Here is a 20662-nt window from a genome sequence, read left to right on the forward strand (position 1 = left end):
GACCTAGCAACTCCACTTCTAAGAACGTATCCTGTAGCTATGTGTGTGCAAAAATGTGGGTATAAGACTGTTCAGTATTTTCTATAGTTGCAGCATAATGTCCATCAATAGAGTCATGGTTAAATAATGTAACCTCTATACTACATAATACCATGTTATTTTTTAAAAGAATGAAGTAGAGCCATAGCATTGATGTTGATAGGAAACAATAGCTTAAATATTCTGTTAAGTAAAAATAAGGATACGAAACAAGTTAGTATGTTACTCTTTTTGTAAATGTTATCCACACCTTCACAAGTGGCTAATAAACACGAAATGATGTTCAAGTTTCTAATGATCGTGGATATTCCCTCCTTTTTAAAACTATTCTTATATATTTGATAGCTTGAATTTTTAAAATTATGCATTATTTTGTAATGTGAAAAGTAATTATAACAAAGGAAACCTCACCTACTTGTGAGCTTGACTTCAGCCTACTGCCATGTACAGATGCTTTGATATCATTTTGCAAATAAAGTAAAAGCACATCATTTACTTCCACCCAAGAAAATAAAGACCTTCTTATTATAACTAAGGATGATCTTGAGAAGTTTTAGATAAATCAAGGCCTTAAACCATATCAAATTCTGCTTGCCTTATGAAGTGTCTAAAACTAGGGAAATGAAATAATGAATAGATACAGAAGAGCACAGAAAAATCAAACTGACCAAAAAGATGCACTGGGTCTTTCTTGATGAGTACTATGGAGACTACTTTGAAGCTGCTAGTCTAACACTTCCACACTCCTGACATTTATGGAGTCACCAACACAAACCATCAAGAAATTTCACTTTGATTGACACAGTCATGCTTGTTTCCCCAGAAGAGATTGAGAAGTGAAGGAACCCTGACAGAGAAAACTTCAGAAAGAATCTGCATCTGTTTCCATGTCTGTATTCACAGCCCATCTAATTTGTGTGTGTAAGCTTTTATGATTTTTGCCAAGTATTTACTAAATTTATCACTGATTGTGGTAAGTGATCAAATGGATCATATGCAAATCTGATCGACTTATTGAGGAAAACAAACATTTCTAAACCAGCCATATGTCAAATATCGTATAGTCTTTGTATCCAAACTAAGAATTTTGGGCAAGGAAAATTGGATCTACAAGACAAAATATGTTTTCTCTATGGATGCTGGTGTTCAGCTTCTGCCAAATGCATAGCTGAAGAATTCAGATGGTTGTGGCTCTGGGATCTTGGGGGTTGTTTCTACCTTCTGGCAAAGAATATTTCTCTCTATTATGCAAGAGTCCCCATATGACCTAAGTGGCAGCGAACAGCTGGGTCAAATGCTATAATTATTTCATTGGATCTTTTGGTTTCAACTAATTCCTGTAACTAGTGATTTTTATTGGTATCTCTAACCCCAAACTCTTTTCTTTCCTGGACTCTATGCCTGGATTTCCATTTCCTCTGGATATTCTGCAAGTATTACAGACTCAATTATATATATTTCATTATATGTTTTATATATATATGTATACATATATATAATTATACATATATATATAAAATTATATATGTCTTACCACACTCAACCCCTGATCTACTCCTTTCCCGTGTTCCAAACAATGACTAGTAGCATCTCCAGCCACTAAGGCACCCACGCCAAAACCAGATGTTTCCTAGGTCCTTGCTTCTTTTTTCTTATACCTTCTTCCTAAGTAATCCCTAAATTCTGTCAGTTATGCGGCTTATACTTCCTCTCAATCTTTATCCTACATTCTCTATTCCAAGTACTACTATCTTAATTTGGTATCACCTCATTTCTTCCCTCAGTGATTGCAATTATTTCCCAACTGGTCTTCCAACCTCCTGGTTTAATCCTCCATAGTAATCTTCCAAACTGCATTCAGTGCTGGCTGTTCTAAAATGCACATTTGATCACATCTCTTCTCTTCAAAACACTTTCATGATGCCTCACTGCCCATAAGATCAAACCTAAAGTCCCTCTAAAATAATTCAAGAACTTTCACAATTTGCCCCTAACCTAATTCTTCAACTTTGTCTCCCATTACTGCAGTCTGCCCCGCAACACATATAACTGCCACCGTAAGACCATAATAAACTACTTGTATTCCCTAAACATGCCATTATCCTTTACATTGCTGTGTTTACAAGCATAATTCTTTTTTCAGTGATGCCGCCACTCCATTACTGATGGCCTAATTTCTCCATCCAGAGTTGATAGCTAGGGAAGAAAGAACAATCCCAGAAGCAAAAATTGTTCTGCGCCCTCTGGGAACTCCAGGTGAGTGAGTGTAGACATCCCCTGTCCTGACAGCAGAGACGTCCTTCAGTCCTGGGTCTCCAATTTGTAGGTTTCCTTTGAAGCAGCAATCCTAAGGATGCCAGGTAAGGCAATGTGGATATCGAGCTATAGCATTGATCACTTACCATGAACCTTGACTAGAGTCTGCAAGAGAAGCAACAGGCCAACTGTCTCCAGAAGTTTTATCCTATCTTGAATCTGGCTGAACTATGCAATTTAATCTGTGTTTACTAATCCAATAGTTTATAAATATATTATAAATATATTGTCTTATCCCTTCCCCTTCCAGAGATTCTCCTTTCTAGCAATATCTCCAACTCACTATTTGCCATCTCTTTGGCAAAATCCCTCATAAAAGGTTCCAAAAGTTTATGAAAAATATTACACCCTCCTACTTCCAGAACTGAATGTCTCCCCTCTATTACTGTGCATTTATAGCACTCATACTTGTCTTGTCTCTATCCCTGTGCTTATCATAATGTATTGGAATTATTTGCCGCTATGTCCGTCTCTCCCATCAGACTGTGAGCTATCTGAGGGTGCAGGTAATGTTTTATACTCTGCTGTAATAACCACAGAACTCCAGATGCATTGAAATTTTGTCTATTCCTAGAATTCACCAGCCTTCTTTCTGTCTCTGGGACTTCATATTTGCGGGTGCTTCTTCCTGAGATGCCCCTATCCCACCCCAATCCCACCCTAGAGAAGCTCCTTCTCATTTTGATTCCAGATGGAATGCAAAGTCCTCCTAGGGGCTGACACACATAGTGGTCACCTCCACTCCTATGGTTATATGAGAGCCATCATCTCCTGGTTCCTCATTATTGGCTCCTTCTATCTGCATGGGTCTATTTATTCCTTTACTTTCTAAATTTACAAGCCCTATCTTGTTCATTTGGGCTCATCTGTCTCTCCGTGACTCCACTCTTATAAATGCCCTATTAAATCTGCATTTCCAACCTTGTTCTAAGCTTCTCTTCAACATTTCCATGCAGAAGCACTTCTGGCACTTCCAACTTAACGTGCTCACAATTGGATTCAAAACATCTCCTCCCCCACATCTGTTTCTCTTCCTAATCTCTCAATTTCTCTTAATGGAACCATTAGCTATTCAGTCATTTGGGCTCAGACTAAGGAGTTATCTTTGACTGATTCTCAAAGTCATTTGCTGCATCCTATACTCTGTTTCATATAATGAATACAGTTTTGTTGCTTTCTCTGATTACATAAAGTCATATGTGATCAATGTAATTTCAAACATACAAAAGGATAAAATACATACAGAGGGTAAAACATACAGAGGGCAAAAATCACATGAACTCCCACCTTATTACAATTCATTATTAACACTTTAAAGGTTATTCTTTTGTGAACCTTTAAGATAGATAGATAGATAGATAGATAGATAGATAGGTAGATATAAATGGAATAATACACTGGTTCATTCTTTAAAAATAAAAAAAAAATTCAAAAGAGCTCCCAAAACTTTGACTTAAGTTAAGAATGTATTTTGAACAACTTAAGCTCTCAATCTTTTCAGTATCACCTCTATGAAGGCATATATAACCTCACTTGGAGAAATGACAGATTTTTCAGGCCTTTTGTGAATTTGAAGCCTAGACCAAATGGTGCCCCTGTGATAAACTCTGGAATTGAAATCTCATTTTATTATTTTTTCTGTAATCCATGGAGACTCTCAGGGTACATGAGGAATAATACTTTTGCTCTATGAATGATCAATGATGTCAACAAATATCTTTTAATATTTATCATATACAAACCACTGCTAGCTATGTGAGGGATACACAAATGAATAAGACATTTTACTTGCTTCAGAGAAAATTTTTATATCAGTGGTCTTTAAAAAATGTTGCTATAGCCTCCATAAACTTCGTTCCCTGACACCTATCTTCTTGCCTGTGAAGGGCTCATTTTGGTTCTCTATGAGTTTTGTGTGGAACCTGAAGTCCCTAGTCTTGCTCCAACATGCGCTTTGAAATACAAGAGGAAATGCAAAAAAGGAAGTAGATCTTAGAGGGCTGATTTAAAAGAAATGAGAGTTGTTTGTTTTCTGAAAACACACCTTTGTAGCTTGATGGCCCTTGATCACTGTGGGATGGGCACCATAGGATCCCCCAAACATGGCAAGAGCTCATCTTAGACTTACAGTGGTTTTGGCTATGATCTCCTGTCTTCTTTTCAAAGGATGCAACCCTTCTGGAGAGGTTTCTGTCTGAACTCAGCCACATTTCTATGCTCAAAGTGGTAAAGCACCATTCATGTGAAAGCCCCACAGAAGACTTAAAAGCACTTTACAGGCCTTCAGAATAATTTAAAGTGTATCCCTGGTAGATATCCAGGGCACAAGATGCTCATTTGTCACATGTCAAAAAGCACTGAGGTTTATTTTTACAGAATCACTGGCTAACAGGAAGAATACTTGGGGCCATTACTCTCTAGTAACTTTAATTACAGCAACACAATGTTAGAAAGGAGATATACTTGGCCCATACTTGAGGATTATAATCTCTTTTCTTAACTCTTTCAAATCCTTTTTGAAAGATTTAAAATAATATTTAGTGATAGTGATAAATGGCTTAAAAGCCATAGAGAAAATGCTAGTCTGGGAAACATGTCAGTCATTTTTAAGAACAGATGTCCACCACCACTTCTCTCTTTTGGGAAGGATCCCATTAAGCTTTGTGCTGCTGAATCAGATGTGACAAAAAAGTTCATTCAGTCTGGTTTATTTTGGCTTGGGAGTCAACATCATGAGGGGCAATGGCTGATATTTCTGGATCTGCTGTTGCTTCTACTTTAGAGACTGTTGAATCAGACTTGATTGAACTTGCAGACATCTCTGGTTCTGCTGCACACACATGCTGCTTCATAGCCTGAGAGATGGTGATCTATATAGCATCTTGAAAATGTGTGTTTTAAAATTGCTTACCTACCTGCACAGATGTAAAATCAGCACCGACCACAATAAGCTCACCCTTGAGTTTCTGCATTCTATGTTCTTCCATAGAAGACTAAACATCCAGGCACTGATCCATTTATTACACCATGGCATCTCTGGGGTGACAGACACATTTATCAAAGTTCCAGTCCCTCGAAAGGGATAACGTTCAGGAAATATTTGAGCAGCTATCACAAAATTCACCCTCATCTTATGGCTTTTCTAAAACTTAATAAAAATCTTCTTTTCAATTAGAATCTTCCAAAAAATGTAGTCCTTGTTTCTCCAACTTCTTGGAAAAGCTAAAGCAAACATTGACTATCATAACTTCTATTTTTTCAGCTTCAAGTCCCTCAAAAATGCTGTTTCACTTAGTGTCATGCTGTGGACTTCCTTTCAGGGGTTGCCTGTACAAGGATTTTACTCATAGACTCTGCTCTTTATTTGTACTTTGAGTCACATACTCCTGGAGTCTTTGGGATCTCCTTATCTCCTTGAAAGCAAAGAAATGAAAGCTGAGAGAAGGGTCAGCCTAGTTGTAGTCTAGGGATGCCATACTCAAAATCAGAATTAACTGTACATAAAAGCAAAATACAAACAAAATCTACAACAAAACAAAAAGTTAAGCATCTTTAGTTTTCTGCTAATAGCACGTAATATCTACAATATCCTTGAAACAATTTTACTTGCCCACCATTTCAAAGTTTATACATTTTCACATCTTTATCTCAATCTTGACAGCCACTCTGAAGGCAAGTCCTAAAAATACAAATGAGGAAATGAGCACTCAGGGAGGTCAACGGACTTGTAAAAGGTCAAGTCTTTGGGTCCAAGGGATTCAAGTCCAAAGATTCAGCTCCCAAGGTAGGAATGCATTATGAAAGGATTTTGTTCCAACACGGGGCAGTAGTGACAACAAATCAACTTAAAAATCTAAGTAGATATTCTTTTCCCATTGGTCTGAAATTTTCTACACTTAGCTTTAACCAGTAAAATAGTCTCACTGTCCCTGGAAGTGGGTACAAACCCACCTCCATAAAATGACAACTCCATTTCTCAGCATAATCAGAATGGGATTGAATTACCACTCTTTCTTTGGGCCCTGAGCTGGTTTGTTGCCAACAGGGTCCATTTCCAGAAATATTCTAACACTCATCAAAAATGAGAAAAGTCATTTGACTACCTCTTCCCAAACAGAAATTTAGGTTGTGCACATTCGTTCGAAGAAAAGCAATTGCCCTTGTTTCTGTGGTACTGGAATTATTTATGTCAGAGTGTTTTCTTTTGATTGGCTTCTCTTCTGTATTCAGTAGCGCTGGAAAAAAGAACACTCATTTTTCCTCCTTCCTGCACTGAAACCCTTACTACATTTTCAAAAACAATTAAAAGAATACAAGAAAGGCACCATGGCAGGGAATCTGTCGGGTTGTATGACAGAAGACCCTTCAAGTTTCCATGACACAGGTTTCCCCCTTCCTTTCTCTCCCCAGCTCTTCCTCTTTGCATGCAAGCACTTTAGGTCATGGGATATTAATCTGCAGCAAGTAAAAGTGAAACTAAAATGGCATCCTCCTTTCTTTTCTTTCTCTGACTTCTTCATCTGAATAAATTAAAACCTACTCTAAACTGACTTTGTCTATTTCATGAAAATAATTTCTTAAGTACTCATTAAATGCCCAGTGCTGCTGATGTCACCTTATCTTGTCTTCTGCTTCCTTAACTTTTTGTTCCTCAACTTCTCCTAGATACCTCTTGTCAGAGAGGTATAATTCTTTTGTAAAACCTGAAATGGTAACCTTGGAAAGTCTGAATTGCATCCAAAAAGAATTCATGACTGTGTGGGGGTGACTTTGACTTTCATGAAAATGAATGCTCCAAAACCATCAACTTTAAAAAATAATTCATTACACATTTTTTATGGTGAAGAGGGGGGATAAAAATGTCTTACATAAAAGCACTTCTTGTATGCATATCCTGCGTGACCTATCTCTTATGAAAGAAAATGTTAGGACAGTCAGCTATTTGGAAACATTGTACGTGTAATCTTTTATGCTGACTTTCAGTGAGAACAAGATGAATCATGAATACTTAATTTTTTTTCCCCATAGTTCTGCTCAAATCCTAGTTTAATTGTTTCAGAGTATGCACCTGGGAGACTCTGTATGTAATATGGATTAGGGTGTTAGAACTTCCAGGAATTGTCTAGCTTAGGGGCCAGTGGGAATGTAGCTCCCTGGAATTTTTATCTTAGTCCTCCTTTCGTTCATCATTTGGGCAGATACTTTCATGTCTCTTTCTCTCTCAAGGTAAAAGAACACTTACTACTAGCCCCAGCATTTTGAAGGTTAACAAAATACCTTCAAAGATTTTTTTCTTAATTTTGAACAATTAGAGTAAAGTACAGAGTATAAGATTCATGTATCTAACATCCAGGTTTAACAACTCTAATATTTTGTCACATTTGCTTCAGATGTTTTAAAATATGAATGCTTAAACATAACGGAGATCAACTGAAAATCCTCTTTGTACTTCTATTCAGTTGTATTCCTCTTTCTCCCTGCCTGGAGACACACATTTTCACAAATTTGGTATGTATTCTCACAGTCTACATGTTGATATATTTTATTACTTATATTTAAACAACATGTAATACTTGAGACAATAAATTCTAGTGACCCACCTAGTTGTCACTAATCCCCTCTTCTCTTCTGTCCTATCAGAACTTTGGTCTGTGGCCTAGTGAGTCCTAGTCATCCCCGCTCCCAGGCTCTTCTGTCGTTAGCTAAAAAGCCAAACGGTAGGTAGAGAAGGACATGGCCAAGTTTTGGTCAAGGAGCTATAAGTAATTTAAAAGGTAGGACTTCTAGTAAAACCATAATTTTCTTGGTAAGATGGGGCAGATTTAGATTCAGTTTCATAATGTGTCTATTCCTCTTTAGATCTGAGCATGGATGCAATATTTGTCACAAGAGTTTTCGTCTTGTGATCCTGAGGATGAATGCATAGAATAAAGTAAAATAAGCCATGATCCTTACAAAAGGGATTCTTGTGACAGGTTTGAGCCTATACGAAAATAAATTTTTGAGTCCTTTAGCAAAAGTGGACTAATTACAGTTTATCATCCTTTGTTCATCTTTTGGACCACCAGACCGGGTAAATTTTATTCCCCTCCTTGCTTTGTGGGGACACAGTTGATGGCAGCTGGGAGCCAGCTGCAGCTGGATCACCTTTAGCTGAAATCTTACATGAGAAAATTACAACACCCTGTTTGGTTGAACCACTGTTGTTAAATTTCTTTAAATGCAGCCAGATACGATCCTAACTGGTATTGTATTATTTTGCTGTAATGATTTGTATAAAAATGAGGTTGCCTTAACAAGTTGTTCTGCAACTTACTTTTTCCACTCAATATTATGTTTGACCTTTATCTACCTTGATATCTATCTAGCTCATTTAAAATTCCCTTATTCTATTCATTTCTTCTTAAGAGATACTTAGATTGCATCTAAGTTTTTACCATTACTAATGCTATTGCTCTGTGTAGCCCTGCACACTCACATGCACAAGGGTTTCTTTAGGATGTATGTTGGATGTGGACTCGGATGGATCTTTTTAAGATTCTTAACTTGGTTCCAAGCCGTTTTAGAAATAGAATTATTTATGAATTTTGAGGCAGATGGGTAATAGTAATCTCCAGGACTCTAAACTATTCTATTCACCTATTCTTATTTTCTTACAGTATTTGTTAAGTCTCTGACAAAACTAGAATCAAAAATCAGAAAAACAAAATCCAGAAACAGCAGTACCTGAGTAAGAAACATCTATTTCCACCAGCTTTATGGCAGTTTCTTCTGTTAGTCCCCTTCTGGAAGCGAAATTCTACACCAAGATTTCCCAACCTTTCAGGGTTTCTCAACCTTGACACTATTAACATTTTGGGCCAGATCATTCTTTGTCATGGGGGCTGCTGTGTGCACTCTAAGATGTTTTACAGCCTCTCTGACCTCCACTCACTAAATACCAGTTTTACATCTCTCCTCAGTTGTGACATTTAACAATGACTCCAGGCACTGCCAAATACCCTTGAGGCAGAAGGAGAGGGGGACACAAAATCACCCAAGGATAAGAACTGTTGATCTACAGTAGCTAATCTTGTGGTATTTTGGGCCAAAATAAACAGAGAAGGCAATGAGACACCATGTAATTTTTAAAAATGGTCATTTTAAGCCCATTAAAGAATGCTACTGTAGTACTTGGTTTGAGGAAATCTATATTTCCAACCTTTAAGATGAGGGAATTAATTTAGGATAGTTATAAAACCTTTGTAAAATAAAAATATAAAAATAATAATTGCATTTAGTCTACGTGGGAATTTTTCTTAGGATGATACATATGCTTACCTCTTTAATCTTCACAACTCGCTTATGACATAGGTATTATTTTATATCCATTTTATAGATGAGAAAATCGAGTACAAGAAGGTTAAGGCTTGCTTTTCAACGAAATTCTCTTTAATTTTCATGACAAGTCTTTAAGGTATATGCTATTACCACCATTTCATAGATGAATAAATTGAAAGAGAGATTAAGAAACCTAACGAATATCCCATAGTGTTAAACTGTGAGTCTGTATTCAATCTGCATTAATATGGATACATTCATGAATGTGATACAAATTAAAACTGGTATCTACTTATCAATGCTATTTTGCCTTGGAGATGTGGATCCCTTAAGAGGAATTTAATTACCTTTTATTAAGTATAGAAGAACGAGATCTTATAATTTGTCATAGAACATTATGCTTATGTCTAAGTTTACAAATTTCAACTTTCTTAATCTTTCTCCTCCCCAACCCCCACAATCTTTCAAGTAAGTATTTAAAAAATAAGGCAGCTAAACAGATGTGTAAAGCTAACAAAACATAATAAAACGTGGTGTAGGAGCATAAAGTGGATTCAGAAATGATGAGAAAAACTCTGACTATAAGAATCTATAAAAATAATGGCAAACCAAATCCAGCAGCACATCAGAAAGCTTATCCACCAAGATCAAGTTGGCTTCATCCCTGAGATGCAAGGCTGGTTCAATATACACAAATCAATAAATGTAATCCATCACATAAACAGAACCAATGATAAAAACCACATGATTATCTCAATATGCAGAAAAGATCTTCGATAAAATTCAACACCCCTTCATGCTAAAAACTCTCAAAAAACTAGGTATTGATGGAAAGTATCTCAAAATAGGAAGAGCTATATATATATATGTGTGTGTGTGTGTGTGTGTGTGTATACACCCACAGCCAATATCACAGTGAATAGGCAAAAACTGGATGCATTCCCTTTGAAAACTGGCACAAGACAGGGATGCCCTCTCTCACCACTTCTCTTCAACATAGTATTGGAAAATCTTGCCAGGGCAATCAGGCAAGAGAAAGAAAGAGAAGGTATTTACATAGGAAGAGAGAAAGTCAAATTGTCTTTGTTTGCAGATGACATGATTGCATATTTAGAAAACCCCATTGTCTCAGCCAAAAATCTCCTTAAGCTTATAAGCAACTTCAGCAAAGTCTCAGGATACAAATTCAATGTGCAAAAATCACAGGCATTCCTATACACCAATAATAGACAACCAGAAAGTCAAATCATGGGTGAACTCTCATTCACAACTGCTACAAAGAGAAAAAAATACCTAGGAATACAACTTACAAGGAATTTGAAGGACCTCTTCAAGGAGAACAACAGACCACTGCTCAAGGAAATAAGAGAGGACACAAACAAATGGAAACACGTTCCATGCTCATGAATCAATATTGTGAAAATGGCCATACTGCCCAAAGTAATTTATAGACTCAATGCTATACCCATCAAACTACCATTGATTTCCTTCACAGAATTAGAAAAAAACTACTTTAAACTTCATTTGACACCAAAAAAGAGACTGTATAGCCAACACAATCCTAAGCAAAAAGAACAAAGCTGGAGGCATCACGCTACCTGACTTCAAAATATACTACCAGGCTACAGTAACCAAAACAGCATGGTACTGATACCAAAACAGACATATAGACCAATGGAACAAAACAGAGGCCTCAGAAATAACGCCACACATCTACAACCATCTGATCTTTGACAAACCTGACAAAAGCAAGCAATGGGGAAAGAATTTCCTATTTAATCAATGCTGTTGGGAAAACTGGCTAGCCATATGTAGAAAACTGAAACAGGACTCCTTCCTTACACCTTATACAAAAATCAACTCAAGATAAATTAAAGGCTTAAACATAAGACCTAAAATCATGAAAATCCTAGAAGGAAACTTAGGCAATACCATTCAGGACATAGGCATGGGCAAAGACTTCATGACTCAAACACCAAAAGCCATGGCAGCAAAAGCCAAAATTGACAAATGGGATCTAACTAAACTAAAGAGCTTCTGCATAGCAAAAGAAACTATCATCAGAGTGAACAGGCAACCTATAGAATGGGAGAAATTTTTGCAATCTGTCCATCTGACAAGGGGTAATATCCAGAATATATAAGGAACTTAAACAAAGTAACAAGAAAAAAACAAACAACCCCATCAAAAAGTGGGTGAAGGATATGAACAGACACTTCTCAAAAGAAGACATTTATGTGGCCAACAAACATATGAAAAAAAACTCATCATCACTGGTCATTAGAGAAATACAAATCAAAACCACAATGAAATATCATCTCACACCAGTAAGAATGGTGATCACGAAAATGTCAAGAAACAACAGAGGCTGGAGAGGATGTGGAGAAATAGGAAAGCTTTTACAGTGTTGATGAGAGTGTAAATTAGTTCAACCATTGTGGAAGACAGTGTGGCAATTCCTCATTAGGATCTAAAACCAGAAATACTATTTGATCCAGCAATCCTATTACTGAGTTTATACCCAAAGGATTATACATCATTCTACTATAAAGACACATGCACATGTATGTTTATTGCAGCACTATTCACAATAGAAGGACTTGGAATAAACCCAAATGCCCATCAATGATAGATAAGATAAAGAAAATGTGGCACATATACACCACAGAATATTATGTAGCCATAAAAAAGGATGAGTTCATGCCCTTTGCAGGGACATGGATGAAGCTGGAAACTATAATTCTCAGCAAACTAACACCACATGTTCTCACTCATAAGTGGGAGTTGAACAAGGAGAACATATGGACACAGGGAGGGGAACATCACACACTGGTGTGTCGGGGGTTGGGGGGCTAGGGGAGGGATAGCATTAGGAGAAATACCTAATTTAGACGACGGGTTGATGGGTACAGCAAACCACCATAGTACGTGTAAACCTATGTAATAAACCTGCATGTTCTGCACGTGTATCCCAGAATTGAAAGTATAAAAATAATAATAATAATAATAATAATAATAATAATAATAAGGACCTATACACTGCTAGGAGAAGGCTGCATATTAGAATTGTTTTCTCTCACTGCCAGCATATAAAGGGAAACCTGGTCAACTACACAATTCCCACGGTCCATCATATATATATATTATGTATATATGTAATGTATAATATATCTATATATTATATATATGAATATGTAATACATGTGTATATATAATATATATGTGTGCATATATATTAAAAACCCATTACTCAGAAGAGGTATACTAGTGTTCTTAGCACTAAGACAGACAGGATCCCTCTCACTGGGCCTGGAGACGTTTATTGAATAGCACTCTTAACATCATTCATACAATAAATCCAGCGATGAGTTTCATGAGATGACAGGAGGTTGTAGGGTCACTTGTGGAAAGCACGTTTATTAATGGTGAGGTGCCCTTTTTTGGGCTGATTTACTTCTCTCACGAATACTTCTAAAGTAATCAAAATGTCAAATTAACAAGAACTTTACACATTATCCTGACATCTTTTTTTTCTGATTCTCTGGAATCTCCATTAAACTCCATTTGACACTCTATAAATCTCATGACAAGTTTACTCATTTTTGACTATACTTCCTTTTTCAGGCTTTAAAAAACTCCTGATTGTGCCTAGTTTCCTGAAATGACAGTATTGAACCATCGTAGGGTCACGGTGGTTTCTGTTACTAACTTAATAGCGATTTATGTAACTTTATTTCCCCAGTTTGCTCGATTGCTTATATTCTGTAAGGCTCAGGGCACTTTATAAATTAATAATTTTTTAAAAGGCTGTGATAATAGTTGCAAAACCAGCAAAACCTGCAGTGGGCAGATTTCACTTTCTGTTCCAAATTGCTAGCACAGGTCTATTAGCAACCAGGACAATGGTGAGGATTATAATGGCTGTTTTTTGCATTACCCTTTTAAAAGAAAATTCGGCAGAGTCAGTCCCACTGAAACTTCTAGTTCCTGTTGTAATTCAGAAAGTACTGATATTTATTGTTATTATTATTATTATCATTACAAATAGTGAAAGTAAGGATGCATAAGTAAAGTCTGCCTTAGGGGCAGCCCGAAGCTATATTCCAGCAAGTTACTGTGCTACAGTATTATGAGAATTTTTATCCATCATCAATAAAAAATGAGCATAGCAGTTATTATGGCAGTTGCCACAGTCAAGACTGTTTCTGCTATTACATCTCCTAGTAAAAGGGTGATACACTGTCCATTATAAGATGGCAACTCATCCACCTTTCCAGTATTAAAGTATAATGTACAATCTTTACATGGATTCTTCCCTCGTGAAGTCACATTTCCATGAACTTGGGGGCAAGGACACAATGGGGATAAATTAACTGTGGGCCGAAAGTAAAGTAAATTACATTTCTTTATAAACCAATAGCACAGAGATACCGCCATTTCTTTTTTGGAAAGGAATGCAGTTAAAATAAAAAGGATAAAATACTATTTTACCGTGCAGGCCTATGCCCACCAGTGGTGGAATTATGCCAGACCAACACCCTTGATGCTCCACTGGGCACACTGGAATCACAAAAAGAGCACGAACATCTCTATGCCCCGGGCTTTCCAGCACCAGGCCCATGAATATGGTGTCTGAGCTAACTGGACACTGTGGTCATCTTTCTGGCAGCATGACGGTTGGACTTAGATTATCAGAATAAGGATGTCCTCATTCTCATAATCTGCTTTTTCTGCTTTTTTTTTTTCTTCCCCTACAGCCTATTTCATTTTATCTTTTCTTTCAGAGACAGGGTCTTACTCTGTCACTCATACTGGAGTGCAGTGACTTGATCATAGCTCACTGCAATCTTGAATTCCTGGATTCAAGTGATCCTCCCTCCTCAGCCTTCCAAGCAGCTAAGACTATAGTGTGCACCACCATGCCCGGCTGCTAAAAATAATAATAACAATAAGATTAAATATGGTGTCTTGCTACATTGCTCAAGCTGGTTTTGAACTCTTGGTCTCAAGTGATCAGCCTCCAGAGCCTCAAGTAATCATGCTGGGATTATAGGCATGAGACACTGTGCCTAGTTCTTGTCCTAGTTCACATTTTTTTTTACCGCACCACTCTTGCTTATGATGATCAAAGTGACAGAAAAACTCATGGGTAACTCACTAAAGAATATGTATGGGGAAGTTTAAAATGCCCAAGATTTAGAACAGAAGACCCCAGTTCAAATACTGCTTCTTCAACTTCTTAGGGCAAATTTATTTTCTTTCTTATTTTAGAGAGTTTGTAGGGGTCTAATCAGCTCAAAATGTTTTTCACTTCTATGGGAAGCTAGCTGTCTTCTTTGCTACTTACCCATAGCAAACTGGACTTTACCAATCAGATTTTCTCCCCCAGGCAAGGTTAATAAAAGGTAAGCTGTGGACCGGGCGTGGTGGCTCACGCCTGTAATCCCAGCACTTTGGAAGACCGAGGCAGGTGGATCACCTGTGGTCAGGAGTTCGAGACCAGTCTGGCCAACGTGGTGAAACCCCGTCTTTACTAAAAATACAAAAAAAAAAAAAATGGCCGGGCATGGTGACAGGCACCTGTAATCCCAGCTACTGGGGAGACTGAGGCAGGGGAATCACTTGTACCTGGGAGGCAGAGGTTGCAGTGAGCCAATGAGCCAAGATTGCATCATTGTACTCCAGCTTGGGCAAGAAGAGTGAAACTCCATCTTAAAAAAAAAAAAAAAGTGACCTATGAAAAGCTGTATTCTTCCACATGCATAAAGGAACAGAAAAAGTTAATTTGCAGGGAGAAAACAATGTGGTAGAAAGGAAGAGAAAAGCAAATATGAGAAAGGGAAACTGAGTCGATGCATTCCTAAGCTATCTTGGGGTAGGAGAGAGAATCAACTTGTCAGCTTTCTTACCTCACCACTCCATTTAAGTCCTGCCTGTGGCTTGGCTATCCACCTACTCTCTGATTCTGTGAGATAGCCAATGTTATATTGCTGGAGTTCTTTCTATTGCTTTTCTAGATTTTGTGAGTTTTTATTACCTGCAATCACGAGAGTTCTAAGACACTCTTTGAAGTCTTGGTTTTCAATGGACTAACAATTTCTGAGCCACTGAAATTATAAATAGGTCATGGTGTCTAGTGAGGGGAAAGTGAGCTCATGGACAATGATGTGCCATTGTTAACCACTTACAAGCTCATACATGTGGTCAACAAATGTTTACTGGGCATCAACTACCTGTCTGACACTGCCTTAGATGTGTGAATAGAGCACTAAACAAAACAAAGTCATTGCCAAAGGGAATGCACATTCTGGGGGAGGGAAATAGAAAGTAAAACTTTTAAAAACAAGTAAATATATCATATGACAGGTGGCAAAAGGAAGCAAAAAATAGCATAAAGGCGACATGGAGTGATGGAGGAGAGGGGTTGTTATTTCAGGTAGATTGGGTAGAGAAAGTCTCAGTAATGCAACGGCATGTGAGACCTGAAGGAAATTAGGGAGCAAAATGGGACCCTTTGGAGAACAATGAACAGGAAAAGAAAGTACAAAAGTCTTGAGGAAGGAGTGGACATGGCATATTTGAGGAACAGAAAGACCAGAGTGACATACTAGAAGATAAATTATAGAAGGGGTTGGTATAAAGACTTTTACTCCAGATGAGATGGGAAGCTGTTGGAGGCTTCTGAGCAGAAATGTGACATGATTTGACTTCCATTTTAGAAATACTGTTGGGGTGCTGTGTTAAGAATGCAGTAGAGGGGAATGGGTGCAATGGCTCATGCCTGTAATTCTAGCACTTTGGGAGGCCGAGGTGGAAGGATTGTTTGAGTGCAGGATTTGAGACCAACATGGCCAACACAGCGAGACCCTGTCTCTATGAAAACTTTTAAAAATTAGCCAGGTGTACAGGCTTGTAGTCCTAGTTACTTGGGAGGCTGAAGTAGGAGGATCACTTGGGCTCAGGAGTTTGAGGTTACAGTGAACCATGATGGTGCCACTGCACTTCAGCCTAGGTAACAAAGTGAGACCTTGCCTCAAGAAAAAAAAAAAATACAGTAGAGGGGAAAGGAGAAGCAAGGAAGGCAGTTAGGAAGCCCCTGTGATGGTTTAGCTGAGAGATGGTCATGACTTGGACAAGAATCATGGTTAAAGAAAGATACAAAAATGCCAGGTTCTCCTGAAATGTTAAGGGAGAAGCTGTAAGGTTTGCTGATGGTTTAGAGATGAGTGTGAGAGAAGACAGGAGTCAACAAAGAGTAAAAGTCTGGGCCAAACAGAAAGATGGAGCTGTCATTGGTGAGATTGGGAAGATGATAGAAGTGGCAGTTATTTAAGTGGGGAAATTTAAGAGTTTCGTATTGGATATGGTAAATTTCAAACAACTACCAGACATGTAAGTAGAAAAGTCCCTTAAGAATTTGGATATACGAATCTGGAGGCTTGGAGAGAGCTCTAGACCGGAGATCTAGTTTACATTCCTGTCTTTCTCATTCAGAGGAGCATCCCATTTGGGACTGCTAGAAGATCAATTTTTTTTTAGTCAGTGAGATTAAGAATTAAGGAGATTACAGATGGTGTAATACTTTAAGATCAAAGTGTTTGGAAGGGAAGCAAGAGAATTTTTAAAAGCCTGGCTGACTTTCTTAGCTTTCTGTAATTAGTTTGGGTCAACATATCTTTTATCTTTGAACAAAATACCATTGGCAGTAAAACGTCTCATATCTACAAATAAATTTATTAGAAACACTTGGAATTTCTAAGTCAGAAAATATATAGAGAGATTACTGTGCTAATAATTAACAAATTATTCTTTCATGCATAAATTGTTGGATGAGCATATCGATGCTTGAATATTTATTAAGCACTGATCTTGTGCTGTTGAGCATAGCCTAATAAAGGCTAAGGCTAATAAAAATCAGTCTTTCATAAATAAATTAAAATAAAATTAATTAATTGATTAATTACATTAGATTAAAAATTAATTTCTGCCTTCAATGGTTTTATAGGAAAGAGCTTAAAATCTGGCATATTACCAAGGTCAATTCACGGCAAACTTGCAAAATCTGTCTTTGGTTCTTTTCTACCACCATATTGAAAATTTAACTTATCCCACAGCCCATCCACTTTCCCAAACAACCTGTAAACCAGAAAGGTTGTGTAGGAGGGTAGACCTTGAAAATTCACGCAAATAAAATGATCTTACTGCCAGTACATCTCAAATATTGGAATACAGCTGAGAACCATGAAGGCAATGCAGTTTGGTATAAACCGAAATAGAGCTGACTTCTTAATCCTACCCAGCATGTTACTTATCAACTGTGTCTTGTATGATATATTAATACTTACAATAAGTGTATAAGGAATACTTCAATGCCTCATTGATGCAAGACAGTCAGTGATTATCTTACACCAAAGTCTCAGGCACTTCTATCTTCAGTCCTTCAGACCTTCCTCAGTACTTCACACAACTTTATTTTTTAATCCTCACTTTAGTGGGGTTTTATGTACGCAACCTCCAAATATTTTAATGTATAATTGTCACATGTGGCACTTGTGAACCAAGAAAACATTAATTGGACACCTACTGTGTGCCAGGTACACACTGGTGACACAAAGAACAAAATGCAGACATTCTCTTCAAGCAGAGAGAAGAAACCATGGAAATCTAATGTGTTATGAAAATTTCAAAGGTGTATCTTTGCATGAGATATTATGAGAATCCAGAAAAAGGCAATTATCAACCCAGGAGGGGCAGCAAGTCTTCCTTGGCAAGTATTAGAGGACAAGTAGGAGTTTATTAGGCCAAGAGAAAAGAAGGTTATAGGTAGCAAAAAAGATCATTTCAGTTACATGGAGAATAACAAAGAACAATGAGTCAGTTGCATAAGATTATGTGCTTTGGAATATAAATTTAAAGGTAGGAAGTCATGAGAGTTGCAACTGGGGATAAATCAGAATCAAGTCATGGGGGATTCTGATAACTTAATTCTGCTCTTGCTATGGAGTCATTCTTCCCTAAGCCAACTCAGATCCTTTTGTGGGGGAATGGAAATACGGCAGGATAAATAACTAAGTAGATGACTTTACACAACTACAAAAGTTTCTTCTTTTATGTTTTCCAGATGCCTGGGGAGAAATGATGCAAAAGGCAAGACAATAAATATTATGGAAATTTATTACTTAAGATATTGCTTGTTGTATATAAGTCATCAGAAATAATAATACATGCTACAAACATCTTTTAAGTGATTATTGGAGATTACAACCAGAAAGCATAAATTTTATGTCGATAACCTTTGGGGTCCCTTATAACAGTTTTAAAATTCTATAATTATGGCAGTGCTTTGAATTTTATTTCTGAGGAATTGCTAGAGGAGAAATAACTCTAAAGAAGGAATTAAGAACTCAGTCTCGGCTTGTGTTACAATATCTTTCTGTTGTTAGGACTCACTTTATAGCAAACAATGAAGCTGCTTACCAAGGGTTTCTCAGAAATTATTTCAAATTTCAAGAAAGTACAATATAGGAATTGAGATTAGTCTGCTAAAAAGCTTATAAGAAATATACAAAATGTGAAATTATTGACTTAAGTAAACTAAACTTACTATAGGTAAATGAGGATAGATATATATGTAATATATAAATTATACCTCATTAGTGCTTTTATGATGTGTGTCTGATTCTATGGCTAAAAAATGTATCCATTAACACACACATGTCTGGTCCTGGTACATTTTTCTTTTAAAAATTATTTCTCAAATCTTCTCATTATTGACATTGCTGACTTGTGCTATTTGAAAACTCTTTGTGGTCCAGGTTACTTATCATCATGTTGGATAAAAATAGGCAAATGGCATATGCTCCCTTTTAAGAAATACAGTTCTTGGCTTCATCTAACCTAAGTAACTGGCTAGTCATCCATAAAAGCAGAAGCTAATACGTCAGGGCCCATTAACATTGCCCCATGAAGTTGATCTCCTTAGCTGGTTGATTTCTCTCTTTCCAAGCCTAAGAATCGTAACGTATACTATGTGGTAAGTCACATTCAAATTTCCTTTTAACATTGATCCTGTAAGTAGTTAGATTAGGTTGCTAAAAGGTTAAATAATGGGCTGAAATCCTAGGCAGTTTTTCTGATACTGTTTCTTTGGGTTCATGCCTTGTCCCAGTTAGTTCTATCAATATTAAGAAGGAAGTTAGTTCCATCAAAATTAAGAAGGCAGACAACCAGTAGTAGGTATAGGTATACATTCTCTTGTAGAAAGTACATTGTAACTTAAAAAAAAAAAATCTAACACTAAATTTGAAATGTTTGTTTTATGGAACACTAATTCCCAAAACAGTTCTTTCAAAAGTAAAGGAGAAATGGCTCCAAGGTCAATCTTTGCATATTGAATGACTGAAGTGTTGCATGGATGGCTCAATCAAGAAGACTCCCAAACATCAGCATATTAAAGGTTCTGAAACTTCCAGTTATAAATAAACCTGTTTCCCTTCATTTAACCAGAATTATGAAGCTTATCTGTCAAGAAATTACTTTTTTCTTATGAAATATATCAATATTCTGTGGAATTTCACAAGTTTGGAAAATCTTATTGAAAGATATTTAATAAGAATTTTGGAATTCACAATGTTCAAAAAATGTATTTATTTTATATATCTACAGTAAATCTCATTTCATAGATAATTTGGGCATCATGAATATTATTCCAAGATTAGCTTGTTCCAGTTGCAGAAGTAGAAGTGATAATACAGTTTCTTTATTTCCATTCCAAATCATCTCATTGTTACCAGAGAATTCTTAATTGATTGCCCAAAGATATTCATTAATACTTTATCTGGAAGTATAATATACTTTCTACCAGGTTTGGGATAGGAGGATATTTACAGTTTTCAATTTAATAACAATTAAATTGCCAAACATAAGCAAAGGGGAGCATAGTTTTCACTTTTCGCATATGCACAGTTCCAAAATTATAGCAATAACA

Source organism: Chlorocebus sabaeus, chromosome 9 (assembly GCF_047675955.1).
Source record: "Chlorocebus sabaeus isolate Y175 chromosome 9, mChlSab1.0.hap1, whole genome shotgun sequence".
Lineage (NCBI taxonomy): Eukaryota > Metazoa > Chordata > Mammalia > Primates > Cercopithecidae > Chlorocebus > Chlorocebus sabaeus.